The 16,289-nt window shown below is 38.4% G+C and overlaps 1 protein-coding gene across 5 annotated transcripts in view; it reads left to right on the top strand.

The window, feature by feature from the left end:
* Positions 1-13,307: 13,307 nt before the first annotated feature.
* fgfr1a (fibroblast growth factor receptor 1a) overlaps positions 13,308-16,289 on the top strand; it is a 32,707-nt gene continuing 29,725 nt past the window's right edge. For 2 of the 5 annotated variants that reach the window (XM_044111319.1, XM_044111321.1), the window contains exon 1: positions 13,308-13,960. The gene's annotated coding sequence lies outside the window, so the exon portion shown is untranslated. Of the gene's footprint in view, positions 13,961-15,307; positions 15,398-16,289 lie in introns of all 5 variants that reach the window. The other 3 variants (XM_044111322.1, XM_044111323.1, XM_044111320.1) reach the window with 2 other exon arrangements.

The following is a 16,289-nucleotide window of genomic DNA, read 5'->3' on the forward strand; positions in this document are numbered from 1 at the left end:
GGAGATCAGAATATGTCCAACTCACTGTGGAGCTTTTGTAAACTGCTTCTAAGCAAAAAGATTTAACCGACTTAACAACCGTCATTGTTCGTTCTTTTAGCTGATAAGGACTAATTTACATTATCTCTACCTTTGTCGATGTCCTGTGAATGTTTTAGCACTTCCTCACGGAGGAGGTGGAAAAACTGTGTTGTGTAATTATTAATAAAAAATAAACTTCAAGCCGTCATTTTACAGCCTTTTCGTCTGGTCCTGTTGGGAGGCTCTATAAATGCTACGGGTTTCTTGAGATACCATGGCATGTGCACGTCACAGACATGAGTTAATGATTAATCTGGCTTTTTCAAATTAGCTCCATTCATTGAAGCGCTGCTTTCATTTTGTAATGTGGCTTATGAGTCACCATAGAAATAAAGCCTTGCAAAAAGATAGCTCCATAGCCACAGACCTCAGTGTATTTGTATTCCTCCTCCCCTCCTGGCCCATTTAACAAGACGCCTTTGAATCTAATTCAGTGTAGCCTTTTGCATCTTATGCTGTCTGTGTTCACAATGGGCCATTTTTGTGTTGTTAGAGCTCACTGGTGAACAAACAGCATCTGGAAGACTAAGGAACACACACGAGAGGTCAGGGAGAAAGTTGAGCAGAAGGTCAAAACGGCTTCAAATAGGCCTGTTGCGATAAACGATAAGTCAATTAATTGCATAATAAATGAAAATCATCAACCTCATTTTAATTTATCGGCTTTATCTTTTCTTCCTGCCTTTTCCTCTTTCGGTTGATGACACTGGATGAAAAAAGGCTCAGCTCTGGTGCTCTGCACTGACTCCCCCTTCCTCATTTCCTAGAGGGCTCTAAATAAAGGCATATCATCAAGTAGTAAAAGTAAAAAAAAATTAGTATGCTCTGGACTTAAGATGGAGTACATGAACACATATTCATGACCTGCTTTGATTAAACTAATTTATCTTCGGTGTAATTCCAGTAAAATTAACTTTATACCAAGTGAGTCTCTCACCTGAGAATGTGAAACTGTACTGGGCTGATTCTGTGGCTTCAAATAATTTTAACAATGCTCCTGTAACTTATAAGTCTGAAACAGGAACAGGTCTGAAAACACAGCCTGAGATTCATTTATGCATCAAAGAGTAATGTCATCACTGCTGATGTCACTGTTACCAATGGAACTGAATGCACCATTATATGTCCAGTGTCATATTATGTTCCACCATATTAGGATCAGATTCTGGTCCTAATATGATGGACTCATGGACAAGTTCTAATATGGGTCGAAATAGTTTTGACAAACGTGTACAGCATTTTGTTTTCTAAATCATTCTATAAATAAATAATGATGACATAATGTTAGGTTGTATTTCTGCCAATTGCGTAGCTGCAGTACACTAGTAGTCTAATGTGTTGAATGGGCTGAGACACATTCAACACATTAGAAACCAATCAGAACCAAAAGTTTGTCTTTTGGTTCTGATTGGTTGTTTCTGGACAGTAGCAGAGCCAGAGGACTTTTCACAGACTCTCTGTTTCATATTCTACTGTCAGACACTTTTAACAAACATTCATCCATCCATCATCTAACACACTTATCCTTGCGCACACACATTCACACCTTAGGACAATTTGGAGAGATCAATTAATCAATTAATATTTGAGAAATTTTACCTGATCAGCTTTTGTAAAGGGAAGTTTTAATAATATTTGTTATGCTGTTTTGAACTCTGAAACTGATCTTGTGTTTTCTCCATTGACTTTGGAGTCAGGAATTTTATTTTCCTGTATCTGTTTTGATTTTCTAATTTCCACAATGCCCAGTGTCAGCACAACCTGGGTTTGTATATTGACCTGGGTTACTGTCACCTGGGTGTGGGTCGATGTAACGGCCGAGCCGGGCATAGATTGGCCTTCGCACCAATGCCAACATGAAGGCCCTCCTTGCAACCAGTGGAGGTTGGTCGCATGGTCGTCTGTCTTTCCTCAGACCTCCATGTTTGTGTGGAAGTCCGGCTTTGCGTTGACTCCTCTGTTTGCATCCTGGGAGTTGGTCGGTGCAAAGGCTGAGTGAGACTATGTATGGAGACCCCTAGTTGATTCAAGGTCTTTCTTTGCTCTGTCTGCAGGGAGGCCTCTGGTTGGATGGAGACTCTAGGATGGTTGTTTTCCAGAGCAAGTTTTAATTTCACCTTGAGGTCTGCAACCTGACCCTGCAGAGAATTCACCGTTTCCTCCTGTGCTTTGAATTTGGTAGCTTGCTCAGTCAGACTTTTAAGCTGCTCCTCATATTTAAGTCTCACTCTGTATTCCTCAACCATTACGTCTATCAGTCCTTTGTTGCGGGAGGCGTATTTTTCAGCCTCCCTCTTGAAATAATCCAGCTGTTGCAGAATAGTCTTGTCGGCTGTAACTTTGGACGAGCAAGAAACCTTTGATAGATCTTTAACCTCTGCCACGTTTCTTTCATGTTCACATTTGACTCTCAGGTGTCGTTCTTTCTCCAACATTCTTTGTAGTTTCTGAATCTCCTCCTGCTGTGATTTGACTTCAGCCTCATATTCAAACCTTCGGTCTCTTTCCACATAGAGATCAATAATCGTTCTCTGCAATTCTTTTTTAAGATTTTTTACCTGTGTTGTGAGTTCGATGACGTGTTGGCTTGACTCTCCCACAACTTCCACTGAGGGGGTAACCTTGAAGCCAGCAGAGGGAGTTGTTTTCTGCTCGACTTCCAATGATGTTTGACTCTCAGAGTCGCCGGAAGGACTTGATTCCCCCTGGATCTCTCCTGACTCATCTTCTGGTTCAATGGGGCTGTCTATGTCTTCTTCAAAAGAAATGACAGCGTCGTAGTCGACTTGGATGTTGAGGTCCATAATGTCGACCCATGAAAGCTCAGCTGGAAAAGCTTCATGTTCACATGCAATCTGTTGATGCTTCATGTCGATGTTCTAGTAATTTCTTGCTTCTCTGAAATGCGTGCAATATCTGGAATCGATATCCCGCTTCTTTCAAGTAATTTCAAATGTGCTCTGAAGAGTGATCTGCCGCAATAGAACTGAGGAACAGGTCTGAGAAAACGTTGTCTGTGAACTACATTCAAGAGAGAGATTCCTTTGTCATATCAAAGAGTGATGTCATCACTGCGGATGTCACTGTTACCAATGGAACTGAACATTCTAATGATGCGCTAATGATGCGTTCACGTCAAACAGGTTTTGAGCGTCAGGTGAGTCTTGTTTACATTCAAAGTCTATGTGGAATGTTGGACTCGCTCGAGGCGTCAAACGGTTCAAATGGCGCCACGCTAGACACTCCAAACGCGCCTCAACGCGACTCCACATAGACTTTGAATGTAAATCAGATGCTCCTGACGGTCCAATCATGTTTGGTGTGAACGCACCATTATATGTCCAGTGTCATATTAGTTCCATCATATCAGGACCAAAGCCCAGTCCTAATATGATGGACTCATTGCTTTGATTCTGGGGTAATGTTTAGAGGTAAGATGTGAATTAAGTTTTGGTTAAGGTTAGGGTTTATGGTGCGTGTTTGTGTCTGTTAATTCTAAGATGGAACGGGCACGCATTCCTCCTACCCCCTGCCCCATCATAAGAAACAATGGCAATTGTCTCTCGATCCTTACAACGTGCCCCTCAGTCTGCAGGAAATTTACGAAGGGTTGACCGGTAAAAAGGTTGGGGACCACTGCTTTAAACCATTCAGTCAACGAACCCAACAGAGACACAATCAAAACTGTCAGATGACTTATTACCCTGCGATAATAACTCAGAAATAATCCAAATTAGGATGTATTATTATTTCTTTCCTACTTACAGAAAGTTTCTGTTAATATTACAGGTTTGTGGTGCCTTCCTATCCTAAAGAAAAACATGTAAAACATCAGATATTTCACAAGGAGATATTAACATACATGGAAAAACCTTACATAACCTTGTATTAAGGCAGAAAGTACAGCGGTCACTGTAAGAAGGGCTTACAGTATTCAATTATGCCACATAACTTATCAGTAGATTATTGCGAGGGAACGCAAAAGAAAATTTTTACCCAATTCCCCTAGTGTAAAGGAGGAGTGAACTATTGCATCAGGTAGTCAACGTGCCCGTCTTCTCTATTTAAATCTAATGATTATTGAAGGCCAATATAGCATACAGACTTCATAATCTGCACTCTTTTGGTTGAATGTAGTTTTTATTTCCACCTTGGTTTTATGTTGTGTTTAGTTTTTATTCAAGTGCGTTTTTTGTTAACGGAGACTGAGAGTCAGTTTTATTTTTGGTTGTTTTGTTCATTTTGTTTACAAGTTCCAGTGTTAACTGTTCTTTTGAAAATGAAGTGTATTTATTTTTGGCATGATATCGCTTGCATTATGTCATTACCATTACATCATTTTAAAAATCTTCAAACAATATTATCGTTTTTCGCAATAATTTTTGAGACAATTAATCGCTCAGCAATATTTATTGTCGTGACAGGCCTAGCTTTAAACCTGTCTAACTAGTGGTGCGGATAAAGAGCTGGAAGGAAGTTTTTTTGCTCTTGCTTTTTTTCTTTTTAAACTTTTGGACAGTTGTTATGATGAATAACCAGGACAACAATGAATTGTTTTTAGAACTTGGAGCAGCTGATAAGCATGTCAAGAGCTCAAATATTACCTGAACTACCGCTACAAATCCAAGAGGAGTTGAAAAGGAGGAGGAAGATATAGAGAGCATGACCAAACAGCGGAGGAGGAAGTTCAGATCATCTTGGTCACTGATCGTAATGGGTAAGGATCATAAGTTCCACCTAGTCCTGCTGGTTGTTTGATTCAGGTGTGGGGAAGTAGAGAGACGTCAAAAAGCTGCAAGACACAGTGCCGTAAGAACTGGGGGTTTGAGAATGGGTTTTGGCAAAGCTCCACCTTCCAGCAGGACAAAGCCTCTAAACCTTAATTCAGAAATACAATGGAATGGTTTAAATCAGCTTACAAAAATAACCCCTCTTCTAAGCTGGCGAATAATTACTCCATTTGGCTGGTTTGCAGTTGCCTATTTTAAATGTCTTGCTCATCTGTTCTGGACTGATTTCGCCCTGACCTGTTTTTGATACTTTGCTCGTCTCCTGCCATCAGTGGAAAAGAATAAGCAACCAAATGCATAAACAATCACCATATGCCGAAAGTTCTGCCAGAGCTTTGATGTGCTGCCTAAACCTCCTTTCATTGTTAACAGATTGGAGCACATCTCAGTGGAATTTTTTATCTGTGACACAAACACACACACAGACACGCAGACACACATGCACATACTCAGACATACTAAAAGCAATTGTCAATAAAACATCGAAGCCCCAAACTGCTGCTGCATCAAAGATCCCCTCAGTCTCGTTTTGTTGCTGAAGCTGTAAGATGTGGCCGATGGCAGCACATGCATGTGGAACTCTCACTGTTAGTTGCTCTAATAAACACGCTTGGTGTTCTTCTGGTATGTATGCGGTTGTCAGATTCTCGCTCCATCTGCTAATATAGTTAGCAGCTCCCTTTGAAGCTTAAAGCGCTGGGTGCAACATAAAGGCACTGTGACTTTTGGAACCAGTCATTCACTATCAGTGGAATCATAAACTAAAAATATGTTGGGTTGAAAGTGAAGATGAAAGACTCTCTTTTATGTACTGTACAAAACTATTTGGCCTCTTGCAGATTAGGTTTTTCCATCTTTTTTTATACTTTTTGTTACACTTGCACGTTTCAGATTATGAAACAAATTTTACTTTCAGACAGAAATAGCCGAAGTAGATACAAAAAGGCAGTATTTAAATATTTAAATGATTGCCAAAAGCTGGCTGTGCTAGGAGGAATTTGGTCCACTCTTCTGTGAATTATCGTTTTAATTCAGCCATTTTGGAGGACTTCAGCCTTAAAAAGTCAGTTCAGTGTCATTCCAATGCATCTCATTCAGATTAATGTTTGGACGTGGTTTAGGAAACTCTTAAAAACAAGGAATTTTGCCCCACTGCATTATCAATCCTCTACCATGCCAGTTTGCTTTACCACACATCCATCCTGCAGTTTTATCACTGAAAAACTGAATCTTAGGTCAAAGCATATAAAAAGACCCACACACTCCCTAATGAACATTTGACACTCGGATACGATTCCGCAGTTGTTTTTGACACAAAAGAGATTCCAAGAAACGACTCTTTTATATACCTGGAAGCTTTTAGGGTGGTGTTTTCCCACGAGGGAGAACATCACCCTAAAAGCTTCTGACAATATGGTATTTTGGTACCACATAGCATATCTTGCTATGTGGTACCAAAATAATTGTTGGTCTTTTTAAATCCTTACAGTTCCTCTTGTAAACTTTTAATTATTGTGCTGACTCTAAACATGGAGAGGTTTACGCAAATGATCTGGTCTAACTCATGAGGATGACCACATCGACCACATTTCTGTAGGAATTTAGTGAGTGAAATTTTTCAACTACAAAAAAAATCTATTTATTTGAAAGACTTTGAAATACATTCTCTTCAGGAGTGCCAAACACCCTGAAATGTGTTTTTAATAAAATTCTTCCAAGCCTGGCCTGTTTTTAGTTGTTAGTTTTTTGGCTTATTTCACAATTTAGAGAGCAGGAGTGAATAAAGATGTGAAACCCTGAGAGTGGAAAGACCTCTATTTTCTGACCTTTTTTTTTCCTCTTTTCTTTTTTTTTCTCCCACTGGTTCTGATTACTCGCCTTTTGTGCTGCCCTTTACTTCATACAGCCCTGTCTGGAGCCTCCAAAGGACTAAAACAACTGCTACACATATGGACTGGTACTCCCCAACTCCCATAAACAGACTTTGATGAGAGAAACTACTGGAGTCTCCCCTTCTTATAAGTTGCGGAACACTTTAAACTAACCATAATGCGAAAATATATAACGGCTCCAAGGAGCCAGACTTTCTTGTAATCATTTAGAGTGTTTTTGATTATCAGTTCTCAAGCATTTCAAAGGTTTGCTTTGGACATTGCATGCTTATTCACTCCACTTTTTGATCAAGTTCAGTGTTTTCAGAACACTGGATTATTTGTTTGCTCTGGCCTGTGAATCATTCAGACATAAAACACCATAAGAAACTGATGTTGTTCCTACATGCAGTAAAGGCCAAAGTCACTCACTCGGCTCCCTGGCAGATTTGGTTTTGGAACCATGTTATTTCTCCAAATAAATTTGTTTTCAGGTTGGGAAAACGTTATTGGGAAAAAGAAGATATGTTCTCCACTTTAATTTACGTTGGCTTTTTCAGCAATTCTGGCAACTGCTCACATTTGTTGACCAGCTTTTTGCATGTCTCCATTGCTATCTTTGACCATTAATCTGCCGTACTCTGGTGAGTGTTTGAGATCAGAAAACCTCTTTGCCATTACCAAACGAAAAAACTAAAACATTGGTTCAAAAGCAATAAATTGTCACTAAATTTTTAAAAAATCAAATAAAAAAAAATCATGGTATTTGGAAACTGCAATAAATACGTAAGCAATGCAGTCAAAAATAATTATCAACAGTGTTGATTTAGAACGAGTTCATGAGAGTCCAGTTTGACTGGGTGTCATATTGGATTATAGGTTTTGCCGGAAACCACAGATCTGTCAACGAAAAGCAAAATTACCCAAAGGTGTTGCTTTTTTGAGAAGAATAAGATCTGTTCTGGTCCAGAGGTTTTTGCTTATATTATATAATATATTGTCATTGACCAACATTTGAGTTATTGTGTGAACGTTTGGGGCAATACATACAGAACAAACTTACAGTCACTGTACACAATACAAAAAAAAAGAATCAGAAAATCAGTGCTACTGTGGAATGAAATAAATGATGAGCCTCAAACAAAATACAAATTTAAACCATCTTAGAAAAAAAACTTTACAAAATGGAGCTTATTTGAAAACATGTTGTGTAGGATAGCTGTCTCAAAGACCAAAAATGCTGTTGTTGATATTTCTTCACCGTATTTGCTGTGTAGTTTGAGTTATTGTCATGCTGAAATGCTCAATTTTGCCCTAAACTCCCTGATGTTGTTGATGAGGATCTGGACATAGTCATCAGTTTTCATGATGTCATTGAAAAACACTCCCAAAGCATAATGCTTCCACCACCCTGCTTGACCACGTGGCTTGCGCTTTTCGGTTTGTATGCGTCTAACGTTTGATTGCTACAGCTGTGTTTTTGTCTCATCCAAACACAAAACAGAGGACATATTTTCATGTGCCCAGATGAAAACTCGCAAAGGCTGAGTGGGCTTTCATGTGTTTGAGAAATGGCTTCCTTCTTGGTCTGCATCCATGGAGTCCATCAGCATCTGTGCAGCGTTATCTTTAGGCCTGCCTCTTATTTGTATTGCCCTCCACTTCTCCAGATTTGCTTCTAAGACTCGCTGCACTTTACAGTGAAATTTGCCAAATGAAAGAAGACAAGACTCAACTGAAAATAAGGAGAGAACACAACTAATCAGACGTAAAATAAAGGCAGGCTTTTAAAACACCCAGTGAACCAGTGCTGCTCAGAACCACTTTATGAAATTACTGGACAGTCTGGCTTCAAGGAAGCAAAATATAAAGAAATGAAGGCTGACCCGAGCGTTTTGCAGTGTACTGTTCACTGATGCTCAATAAACTGTTGCTCAGACATTTACACACACTGACCATTGACATTAACATCATTCTGATTTGGACTTCAAGAATAAGAATTTGCCTTGAATTATTAAATTTAATTCACAGGTTCAAAAGTGTATATGCAGGCCCAAAAATGATAATATTTGGATAAATGTCACTTAGAAGGCTGCAGAAAAATCTCATGTTTCTTGAAACCGCCAATAAGCAACATCTGACCACTTTTCTTGTCAGTATTGGTAGTGGTCTACAGCAGAAATACAACACTGTCAACAACCAATCAGAGCCAAGAGGAGAGCCTCGGCACTGTCAGTCATGCCTGTCCACGCTCTTCTGCTCACACCCTCTGTTTTGATCTCTGCTATGCTACAGCTAGTTTCCCACAACAAAGAATGCTATCAACGCTCAGACTAGTTGTAGCTGCTGCTGATGGTAGATAAAAAGTTTTCCTGTAACCGTTAAGTTGTTTCTCAGCCATTAGCACGTTCATCAGAGAATACAGGAGCTTGATTGACAGCGCTAAGAACTTCCTCCGGACTCTGATTGGTTGTTTCTGACCGGGAGCGATGATGGCAATAGGAGCACTGAGAAAAAGCAGAGGAGTTGGATTTTTTTCACAGATTATTTGTCTCATACTGCTGCCACAACAGTATAGTATGTTTATACATTTAAAAAACATGTTTTTAATTTTTAAAAAAGTATAAACCATTGTTTTTAAATTAAAATTACATGCTGCATTTTTAACAAACTTATATGGGTGAGAGAAAATCCACAATAAATTCAATCCTGTGGATCCAAAGTCTAAAATGAATGACATATTGATTGTTTATTTTAACTTTTAACTGGCCCTGTAGTTATTGTTGACGATTAAAAAAAGGTGTTGCTCTGGCTATCTCTTGCTGGAATTTCCAGTCATTACCCAACATTTATTTTGCAGGCATGACAGTGTAGTAAAAGGTAGTTCCATAACGTCACCGCCCTGACTGATAGGAGCCTAAGCCGAGGCTTTAATTCGAACCAATATACCGGCAATAAAACAATGTTTGCTTTTAACAGAAGTCGGAAGGTGGAATCGAGTGGCTTCTTGAAACTCTACGGACGAGCAACTAATAAAGTACGTTCAACTTTGTCGGCCTCCACTTTGTCTGAGCAAGATAACCGCCGCATGGAGGATGAGAGGTTAACACATGTTGAGGCACAAAGCAGTGCGTTATGCCATTCTTTAATCACACTACAAAGCCGGGTCTCAGCTGTCAGTCATTTGTCAAACCCTGACAGGAAATCAAAGCCCACATGAGGTCCTCAGGAACGAACGACATGTTTGATCGGTCAGAGCGAAGTCTGCGTTTGTGCTGAGCTGGCGACACTTTTGAAATTCTGGCGCTCTTTGAAAATCTGCCAAATTTTTTATGTCTGAACATTAAAGCAGTTTTGCTGTTGTTGTTCTTCAGCATCCTTTGGACAGGACGCTGATGAGTATGCTTATGTTTCTGGGAGAGAATTAATATCCATGTTTGTTTGCTAAAGCCCTACATAGAAAAACGCAATCAGATTATTATTACATAACCTCTTACAAACCTTTGTTCAATTTGGCTTTGGCATTTTAGGCTTTTGTAAGAAAGCTTAAATTTTACCTTTTAAAGTTTGCTTTCTGAAAAGACTTGCATGGATAACTTACTGACATTTGTCATTATATAATCAACCAATGTTGACTGTATTGTTTTCTAATCAAATTTTGTTTGAATGTATGTATTTCACAGCAAATATTGAGATATTTTCACAAGAAAATATCTCAATACACTTGAAATAAGACAAGACTAACGTGGATGTTTGTTCCCATGTTACAAGTGAAATAATCTGCCAGTGTAAGTAATACTTTTTCATCATTGAAGAATTATTGACTTATAACAAGCTTGCATAGCTTGCTTAATAGTTTTGTCTCAAGATTTTTGAGCTAGAAACTAGACCAAAAATACTTAGTAAGATTTTGTGTTTTTGCAGTTTTGAATAAGAATTTGGCATGTAAAATTAGACAAATGGAATGTCATTTGTGTTTTCAAAATAGATAGATTTTTGCTCTCTTGTCTCAGATATGCTATAAACACTAGTGCAAACCCCCTAGTGCAACACTAGTGCAAACAACTAAATTTCTTTACCTAATTCGCTCTGGCAAAAGGTATTCATACAGATTTCCATTTCCACAAAACAGCTAGAAACTTTAAAGTAAGAAGTTGAAATATTTCTTTTAAAGAAATAGACATTTAAAGTGTGCTTCCCTTTTGTACTCATTTCATACCCCTTCACTATAAAATTTCTTTAAAAATTGCTTTCAGAAGTCATCTATTTTGTAAACAGTATCCACCTGAGTAATCAGAGGTTTGTTAGAGGACATTAGTGAAAACACAACAAAGAGGTCAGGGAGAAAGATGTGGAGAAGCTTGATATGTCACAGAACAGCAACTAAAAGTGTAAAGAGTTATGACACAAATTCAAACTGACCAAAAGACAATGGTCAACCTAAACTGGAATTCTTTACAAGGGGGATTATTGCTGCAGAAATACACAGCTCCGGTGGGAGAATGTGTTACTCTACAAATCTCATTTTTATAGATTAGTGGCAAAACAAACAAACAAACAAAACACCATTCAAATGCCAAAAGATAGTCATAGTAAGTCCTGTTTGCAGTTTCTCACAAGCCACATAGCAGAATCAGAAGAAGGAGGTTGGGTCAGATGAAGCAAAAAATATGAATGTTGGCCTTCATGCAAAACACTTAATTGTAGTGGAAAACTAGCAATACATGTCAGCCTAAATACAACATGGTGAGGCGTGCTGCTGGTTAAATTATGTTGTGGGCTCTCTTTTCTCTAATAGGGACAGGGAAACTGGTCAAGGAGCTAAATTAAGGTCAATCTCCTTGGAAGTCCCAAAACACATGAGACATGGGGTTGACTTTTACCTAGCATGACAAGAACCCCCAAACATACAGCAAGAGATAGAGCTGGAAATACTGGATCACACCGTATTCATCATATGTCAGAATGGGCCGAGAATCTGAGAATCTGTGACAAGACTTCAAATGTGGTGTTCATCCGATCTGTCTGAGGTTTCGCTATTTTGCAAACAATAATGGGCCAAATTTTCAGTTTGATTGCACAGCTGGTAGACACATCCCAAAACACTTCTAATCTGAAATTATAACCACATGTGATGTGCTTCTACAAAACATGGAGTCAAGGTGGTTACATACATGTGCATGCCATACTTTTCAGATTTTTCTTTTCTTTTTTTTTGTAAACATATATCCTTTTCTTTACACTTAACTACAATATACTACTTTATGTTGATCTATCAGATATAATTTCAATTAAAAAAAACAAAACAACATAAAGTTTTGTGGTGGAAATTTGATAAACGCTTCAAAAGTTAAAGGGATGCAAGTTACTTTTGCGGGACGTTTTGATGAGAATGTATCACACTGGCTGTTCTTTTATGCTCAGATTATTGTAACCAGGACTGTGTTTCACTGTTGCTCTTATGCTATTTTATTATGTATCTGTTTTATCCAGACCGTAGTACAAGCCAAAGAGCGCGGTGTGGAGTTTGTTTGAGCTCTGCAGGAGAGGCGCCGTGCCGGATGGCAGTGGGAGCCAGGTCTCTGCGAAACTCCTCCATCAAGGTAGAAAGTTTTAGCACGAAACATCCCGGAAATGGCAAATAAATAAATAAATAAATAAATAAATAAATAAATAAATAAATAAATAAATAAATAAATAAATAAATAATAAAAAAAAAATCCAGGACGCTTTGGTGATTTAAAACCAAAAGCGTAGCAACTAGCAGAAAATTAAAGTAATCAAAGATCACAAAAAAGCAACAAACTAAAAAGCTAAATGAAAGTTTGAGAGGCTTAAGTTTTATGAGGCTAATGAAAGAAAATCTAATAAATTAAGGAGAATAATAACAGCTTTGGCTGATCCGGATTGATCAGTGCCATGCGCCTTTAAATAAGCCTGTTTGTGTGTGATAATTAGATTTTTGGAATGAATATGTTAATTTATCTATCCAGATTTATTTAAATTTTTAAAAGATGCACATGACTCATTAATAAGTTATTTAATGCTGAAATCTAAATTCAACATTTTATATATTTATTTTTTGCCATTTAAAATTGTTTTGTTATAAATGTTAATTTATAAAAGAGTGTATTTCATAACTTTATTAACAAATAAAGTTTCTCACTATGATCTTTCAAAAACTTTTTTTAAACCGTCAGCATCATTGAGACTGATTCTGATGGGTTCATCTTGTTACATAATCATGAAATAATTAAATAAATACTAAAATAATTATGTTTTTGTTTTACAAACAATAACAAATGAGAGGGATATTATTAGTTATCTAATCAGTTTTTAATCATTGAAACATAAATACAGACACAGAATGTTTGTTGATTGTTTATTGTTTGTTTTATGTTTTTATTCACAATTTTATTGTTTATTTTGATGTTTATTTAAGGATTTATTTACTCACGGAACGGTGCCTTTGGCCTTCCACAAGTCCTTGCCGTAGACTTTTACTTTGAAAGCAGAAAAGCGGAAGTAGTATGTGTAATGTCAATGCGCTGCCTCTGTAGTGTGGAGAATATGCATACTCAGATTTAAGAGGGGGAGGTTTGCAGCTGCCCGGGACTCTCTCTTTGTGGAATAGCATTTATCTGCCAGGAATGGTCAAATAATATTTCTCAGGAATAATTTTAGAGCTACTTTGCCTTCTGAACAGCTCAACACGGAGTGGATTTTTCTTCCCGGTTTTCTCGTTGGCGTCAGTTGGAGAAGTTTAGGACTCAGTCTCTACAAGTGAGGAGCGTAGATTTCATCGCGTGCGAGACGTGTTGGGATAAAGGGACTACAAAAAAAACTGCTCTCGCTTAGTTTCTGATTAGCTTAGGTAAGACACAGCAAAAATGTTCTAAACGGAATAACAAGCCGAACTTAAATTACAACAACAACAACAACAAAAGAAAAATGTTTTTTTAACCAGTTTTTTTTTTCGCCCTGAGTTGGGGCCACATTCCTTTCGTCCATCGCAGAAGTTTGCCTGAGATATGCGCAAACTTGTTAGCTAAAGCTCGACGCGGCAGAGCTTCGTTAACGGACCCAACTTTAAAGGCTGGATACTCAGTTTTTTTTGTAGTTTTTTTTTCGCCCTGGAAGTTTTCCTGCATCTCAGCTCAGGACTCTTCTCTGTTCCTCTGACCAATTCTGGCTGTTTCACAGCTCCCCGCCACCAAGGTGAGCTGCTAGTTTTATTCTCGCTCTCTTTGATTCCGCTTCATCTTACGGTTTGTTTACCTGCTAAAGGGGATAGTCATTGTTTGCCGCGGGCCTAAGTTAATGCTATTAAAGAGACTTATTTGCTAAAAAAACAGAGGGTTGGAGAAAGAGCGACTGTCCTTGAGATAACACGCTTTTGTTTGCAAAGTATGTCTTGCTTTAAGACACTTATTTTGCCTTATAAGATACACTTTATCAGAGGATTTGATTGCAGCCACACTAGATCCTCTCTCCCATGCTTGTAAATCAAATTGTAACTTTTTTTGAAAGAAAAGTTTTGCATCAGTCCTACTGAATCTAAAGACGGAGGCACTTTTTTTTAAAAACTACAGTAAACGATTTTGATTCTCGTATCCTCAAACAGTAATGGTACTTTTCTGCCTGAGAATGTATCAGATGAGGCTGCCTGGTTAAAATGTCAGTGGATGGATCTTTTTGGTCAGTGTAACATCTGTAATGAAGGCTGGGCTTGATGTTATGTGGAGCTCTAAATGTGGTGTTGTAAAAGGAGAGGGAGAGAAGATGTGTGGTCTGGAGAAGAATCAGCATGTATGCTGGGAGTTCATCAATAGAAGGGGGGTGGTGTTGTTTTAGCGTATAAAAAGAATTAAGGAATAGTTTTAACATTTATAAATAGTGTTCAACATAAACCTTGTTTGAGTGTACTTCTCTTTCCGATAGGCGTATTTGTCATAAATGTGTTCCAGCCCTTTTAAGACTTGATTTGTTTACCCTTTCTTTATTTTAAGCAAATGGTGTCTGTCTTGTATGGCGGGGGGAAAAAAGAAAGAGGTTTGAGTGGCAAACCAAATGGCAAAGTGTCGGATGCCTTGTAAGCTATTGTCTTTACATTTCAGTCTAATCACATGACACCTGATATGGTGCTGGTGTTGGACCCCTGTTACAGATTGTGTGGCTGCAAGGTAAAAAAAACAAAAAAAACAACAAAAAAATAAATAAAAATGAAGCAGCAGCAGGAAGGTGTCTTGTTTTTGTAAAAACAGTAGCCTGGGGTGGAATGGTCTGATGCTCTTGGGTCCACTGGGCTGCAGCCCCGAGCAGGCCAGCCTGTTGCTGCTAGCTGCAAGCCCAGGCTGAAGTGGAGAAGGGTTGGGAGGCAGGGGGTACAGAATCGGGGAGCTGAGGAATTTTATGCATGGGTGGCTGTGAATGGTAATTATGGTGCGGGCTGTGTGATGGGTTAGGCCTGTAACCTTTGTCTTTGTATAATGAGAGCAGCTAAATGTGTCATGCATGTCCTAATCAGTTTAGTCTAACCCCTTTTTATTTCTGGCCGACGTCCAGGGAAATACTTTGATCGCTTCAGGCGGTGGGCGACAAAGCGGGATCTTACCAAAACGATTGGTGATCCACTAAAAGGATTCTCAGTCAAATGTGAGTTTTGTACGTTTGCAAACTTTGTGTTGAAGCCCCGTGTCTTGTTTGTAGCACTTCTGCACGTTGAAGGCACCGAACAGCAGACCTCTTTGAGTTTTCGCAGATTTAAACTTGTATCTAGAAAAAGTGGAATTTGTTTATTAAAAAAATGTCAAAGTTTAACGTTTTTAAAAAAAAAAAAATAGTTTCCAGGAAATGTTGGCATTGCTGCTAAAGAGAAAGGAGAGGATGCTGCTGAAATAGCCCAGGCTACTAGATGTCTCATTCCTGTCTCAGGCTCCTTTTAACAGTGCTTATCAGCAATAAATGGCTGTATGGCTTCTACAAATAACAAATTGCATGAAATCCAACTTGTTGAGACCAAGATATTTCCTTTTCAAATTAGAAATGATCACATAGTTGATACAAGGTTCCATATAGGCAATTCTTGGCTCATATTTGTTAAAAGCTCAAGAGTCCTCATCATGTCAAATTTCAAATATGAGTATTTATATGAATTCCTGTCCATTACAATACATTTAAATTGTTTACTGAGTTAATGTAAATCTGATGTGCTGAAGCGTTTATGATGTTGAAATAAATGCACATTTTTATGCTGCAATATTCACCACTAATTCCCATTTGAAGATTCATGATCAGATAATCATCAGAGAGGGACCTACATGAACTTCTACAGGAAAGGTATTCTGTACTTTCAGTGTTAAGGTCCAAAACCACACAGGCCTCTCGGTTCAAGATGAGTATTTTCCAGGAAACGGTAGCAGGTGTCCACGTTTAGCTCGTGCTCCCACTGGAGGGGAACATGACTAAGTATTCTGTCACCCCCTAAAGATCCCACTTTAAATATGGAGAGTCGGTAAATGCCGGTGAAGCTGCTCTGCTGCGGTTT

This window comes from Gambusia affinis, linkage group LG03, assembly GCF_019740435.1.
Source record: "Gambusia affinis linkage group LG03, SWU_Gaff_1.0, whole genome shotgun sequence".
Lineage (NCBI taxonomy): Eukaryota > Metazoa > Chordata > Actinopteri > Cyprinodontiformes > Poeciliidae > Gambusia > Gambusia affinis.